We start from the raw sequence: 5923 nt of genomic DNA, 5'->3' as shown, positions 1-5923 counted from the left end.
GTATAACATAGAGCCGTATAGTGTGATCAGTATAACATAGAGCCTTATAGTGTGATCAGTTTAACATCGAGCCTTATAGTGTGATCAGTAGAGCCTTATAGTGTGATCAGTATAACATAGAGCCTTATAGTGTGATCAGTATAACATAGAGCCTTATAGTGTGATCAGTATAACATAGAGCCTTATAGTGTGATCAGTATATCATAGAGCCTTATAGTGTGATCAGTATAACATAGAGCCTTATAGTGTGATCGGTATAACATAGAGCCTTATAGTGTGATCAGTAGAGCCTTATAGTGTGATCGGTATAACATAGAGCCTTATAGTGTGATCAGTATAACATAGAGCCTTATAGTGTGATCAGTATAACATAGAGCCTTATAGTGTGATCAGTATAACATAGAGCCTTATAGTGTGATCGGTATAACATAGAGCCTTATAGTGCGATCAGTATAACATAGAGCCGTATAGTGTGATCAGTATAACATAGAGCCTTATAGTGTGATCAGTTTAACATAGAGCCTTATAGTGTGATCAGTAGAGCCTTATAGTGTGATCAGTATAACATAGAGCCTTATAGTGTGTTCAGTATAACATAGAGCCGTATAGTGTGATCAGTATAACATAGAGCCTTATAGTGTGATCAGTTTAACATCGAGCCTTATAGTGTGATCAGTAGAGCCTTATAGTGTGATCAGTATAACATAGAGCCTTATAGTGTGATCAGTATAACATAGAGCCTTATAGTGTGATCAGTATAACATAGAGCCTTATAGTGTGATCAGTATATCATAGAGCCTTATAGTGTGATCAGTATAACATAGAGCCTTATAGTGTGATCGGTATAACATAGAGCCTTATAGTGTGATCAGTAGAGCCTTATAGTGTGATCGGTATAACATAGAGCCTTATAGTGTGATCAGTATCACATAGAGCCTTATAGTGTGATCAGTATAACATAGAGCCTTATAGTGTGATCAGTATAACATAGAGCCTTATAGTGTGATCAGTATAACATAGAGCCTTATAGTGTGATCAGTATAACATAGAGCATTATAGTGTGATCAGTAGAGCCTTATAGTGTGATCAGTATAACATAGAGCCTTATAGTGTGATCAGTAGAGCCTTATAGTGTGATCAGTATAACATAGAGCCTTATAGTGTGATCAGTATAACATAGAGCCTTATAGTGTGATCAGTAGAGCCTTATAGTGTGATCAGTATAACATACAGCCTTATAGTGTGATCAGTATAACATACAGCCTTATAGTGTGATCAGTATAACATAGAGCCTTATAGTGTGATCAGTATAACATAGAGCCTTATAGTGTGATCGGTATAACATAGAGCCTTATAGTGTGATCAGTAGAGCCTTATAGTGTGATCGGTATAACATAGAGCCTTATAGTGTGATCAGTATCACATAGAGCCTTATAGTGTGATCAGTATAACATAGAGCCTTATAGTGTGATCAGTATAACATAGAGCCTTATAGTGTGATCAGTATAACATAGAGCCTTATAGTGTGATCAGTATAACATAGAGCATTATAGTGTGATCAGTAGAGCCTTATAGTGTGATCAGTATAACATAGAGCCTTATAGTGTGATCAGTAGAGCCTTATAGTGTGATCAGTATAACATAGAGCCTTATAGTGTGATCAGTATAACATAGAGCCTTATAGTGTGATCAGTAGAGCCTTATAGTGTGATCAGTATAACATACAGCCTTATAGTGTGATCGGTATAACATAGAGCCTTATAGTGCGATCAGTATAACATAGAGCCGTATAGTGTGATCAGTATAACATAGAGCCTTATAGTGTGATCAGTTTAACATAGAGCCTTATAGTGTGATCAGTAGAGCCTTATAGTGTGATCAGTATAACATAGAGCCTTATAGTGTGTTCAGTATAACATAGAGCCGTATAGTGTGATCAGTATAACATAGAGCCTTATAGTGTGATCAGTTTAACATCGAGCCTTATAGTGTGATCAGTAGAGCCTTATAGTGTGATCAGTATAACATAGAGCCTTATAGTGTGATCAGTATAACATAGAGCCTTATAGTGTGATCAGTATAACATAGAGCCTTATAGTGTGATCAGTATATCATAGAGCCTTATAGTGTGATCAGTATAACATAGAGCCTTATAGTGTGATCGGTATAACATAGAGCCTTATAGTGTGATCAGTAGAGCCTTATAGTGTGATCGGTATAACATAGAGCCTTATAGTGTGATCAGTATCACATAGAGCCTTATAGTGTGATCAGTATAACATAGAGCCTTATAGTGTGATCAGTATAACATAGAGCCTTATAGTGTGATCAGTATAACATAGAGCCTTATAGTGTGATCAGTATAACATAGAGCATTATAGTGTGATCAGTAGAGCCTTATAGTGTGATCAGTATAACATAGAGCCTTATAGTGTGATCAGTAGAGCCTTATAGTGTGATCAGTATAACATAGAGCCTTATAGTGTGATCAGTATAACATAGAGCCTTATAGTGTGATCAGTAGAGCCTTATAGTGTGATCAGTATAACATACAGCCTTATAGTGTGATCAGTATAACATACAGCCTTATAGTGTGATCAGTATAACATAGAGCCTTATAGTGTGATCAGTATAACATAGAGCCTTATAGTGTGATCGGTATAACATAGAGCCTTATAGTGTGATCAGTAGAGCCTTATAGTGTGATCGGTATAACATAGAGCCTTATAGTGTGATCAGTATCACATAGAGCCTTATAGTGTGATCAGTATAACATAGAGCCTTATAGTGTGATCAGTATAACAAAGAGCCTTATAGTGTGATCAGTATAACATAGAGCCTTATAGTGTGATCAGTATAACATAGAGCATTATAGTGTGATCAGTAGAGCCTTATAGTGTGATCAGTATAACATAGAGCCTTATAGTGTGATCAGTAGAGCCTTATAGTGTGATCAGTATAACATAGAGCCTTATAGTGTGATCAGTATAACATAGAGCCTTATAGTGTGATCAGTAGAGCCTTATAGTGTGATCAGTATAACATACAGCCTTATAGTGTGATCAGTATAACATACAGCCTTATAGTGTGATCAGTATAACATAGAGCCTTATAGTGTGATCAGTTTAACATAGAGCCTTATAGTGTGATCAGTAGAGCCTTATAGTGTGATCAGTAGAACATTGAGCCTTATAGTGTGATCAGTATAACATAGAGCCTTATAGTGTGATCAGTATAACATAGAGCCTTATAGTGTGATCAGTAGAGCCTTATAGTGTGATCAGTGTAACATAGAGCCTTATAGTGTGATCAGTATAACATAGAGCCTTACAGTGTGATCAGTAGAACATAGAGCCTTATAGTGTGATCAGTTTAACATCGAGCCTTATAGTGTGATCAGTAGAGCCTTATAGTGTGATCAGTATAACATAGAGCCTTATAGTGTGATCAGTATAACATAGAGCCTTATAGTGTGATCAGTATAACATAGAGCCTTATAGTGTGATCAGTATATCATAGAGCCTTATAGTGTGATCAGTATAACATAGAGCCTTATAGTGTGATCGGTATAACATAGAGCCTTATAGTGTGATCAGTAGAGCCTTATAGTGTGATCGGTATAACATAGAGCCTTATAGTGTGATCAGTATAACATAGAGCCTTATAGTGTGATCAGTATAACATAGAGCCTTATAGTGTGATCAGTATAACATAGAGCCTTATAGTGTGATCGGTATAACATAGAGCCTTATAGTGCGATCAGTATAACATAGAGCCGTATAGTGTGATCAGTATAACATAGAGCCTTATAGTGTGATCAGTTTAACATAGAGCCTTATAGTGTGATCAGTAGAGCCTTATAGTGTGATCAGTATAACATAGAGCCTTATAGTGTGTTCAGTATAACATAGAGCCGTATAGTGTGATCAGTATAACATAGAGCCTTATAGTGTGATCAGTTTAACATCGAGCCTTATAGTGTGATCAGTAGAGCCTTATAGTGTGATCAGTATAACATAGAGCCTTATAGTGTGATCAGTATAACATAGAGCCTTATAGTGTGATCAGTATAACATAGAGCCTTATAGTGTGATCAGTATATCATAGAGCCTTATAGTGTGATCAGTATAACATAGAGCCTTATAGTGTGATCGGTATAACATAGAGCCTTATAGTGTGATCAGTAGAGCCTTATAGTGTGATCGGTATAACATAGAGCCTTATAGTGTGATCAGTATCACATAGAGCCTTATAGTGTGATCAGTATAACATAGAGCCTTATAGTGTGATCAGTATAACATAGAGCCTTATAGTGTGATCAGTATAACATAGAGCCTTATAGTGTGATCAGTATAACATAGAGCATTATAGTGTGATCAGTAGAGCCTTATAGTGTGATCAGTATAACATAGAGCCTTATAGTGTGATCAGTAGAGCCTTATAGTGTGATCAGTATAACATAGAGCCTTATAGTGTGATCAGTATAACATAGAGCCTTATAGTGTGATCAGTAGAGCCTTATAGTGTGATCAGTATAACATACAGCCTTATAGTGTGATCAGTATAACATACAGCCTTATAGTGTGATCAGTATAACATAGAGCCTTATAGTGTGATCAGTATAACATAGAGCCTTATAGTGTGATCGGTATAACATAGAGCCTTATAGTGTGATCAGTAGAGCCTTATAGTGTGATCGGTATAACATAGAGCCTTATAGTGTGATCAGTATCACATAGAGCCTTATAGTGTGATCAGTATAACATAGAGCCTTATAGTGTGATCAGTATAACATAGAGCCTTATAGTGTGATCAGTATAACATAGAGCCTTATAGTGTGATCAGTATAACATAGAGCATTATAGTGTGATCAGTAGAGCCTTATAGTGTGATCAGTATAACATAGAGCCTTATAGTGTGATCAGTAGAGCCTTATAGTGTGATCAGTATAACATAGAGCCTTATAGTGTGATCAGTATAACATAGAGCCTTATAGTGTGATCAGTAGAGCCTTATAGTGTGATCAGTATAACATACAGCCTTATAGTGTGATCGGTATAACATAGAGCCTTATAGTGCGATCAGTATAACATAGAGCCGTATAGTGTGATCAGTATAACATAGAGCCTTATAGTGTGATCAGTTTAACATAGAGCCTTATAGTGTGATCAGTAGAGCCTTATAGTGTGATCAGTATAACATAGAGCCTTATAGTGTGTTCAGTATAACATAGAGCCGTATAGTGTGATCAGTATAACATAGAGCCTTATAGTGTGATCAGTTTAACATCGAGCCTTATAGTGTGATCAGTAGAGCCTTATAGTGTGATCAGTATAACATAGAGCCTTATAGTGTGATCAGTATAACATAGAGCCTTATAGTGTGATCAGTATAACATAGAGCCTTATAGTGTGATCAGTATATCATAGAGCCTTATAGTGTGATCAGTATAACATAGAGCCTTATAGTGTGATCGGTATAACATAGAGCCTTATAGTGTGATCAGTAGAGCCTTATAGTGTGATCGGTATAACATAGAGCCTTATAGTGTGATCAGTATCACATAGAGCCTTATAGTGTGATCAGTATAACATAGAGCCTTATAGTGTGATCAGTATAACATAGAGCCTTATAGTGTGATCAGTATAACATAGAGCCTTATAGTGTGATCAGTATAACATAGAGCATTATAGTGTGATCAGTAGAGCCTTATAGTGTGATCAGTATAACATAGAGCCTTATAGTGTGATCAGTAGAGCCTTATAGTGTGATCAGTATAACATAGAGCCTTATAGTGTGATCAGTATAACATAGAGCCTTATAGTGTGATCAGTAGAGCCTTATAGTGTGATCAGTATAACATACAGCCTTATAGTGTGATCAGTATAACATACAGCCTTATAGTGTGATCAGTATAACATAG

Source organism: Salvelinus fontinalis, chromosome 2, assembly GCF_029448725.1.
Source record: "Salvelinus fontinalis isolate EN_2023a chromosome 2, ASM2944872v1, whole genome shotgun sequence".
NCBI classification, from domain to species: domain Eukaryota; kingdom Metazoa; phylum Chordata; class Actinopteri; order Salmoniformes; family Salmonidae; genus Salvelinus; species Salvelinus fontinalis.
Note: the sequence above shows the minus strand (reverse complement) of the source record.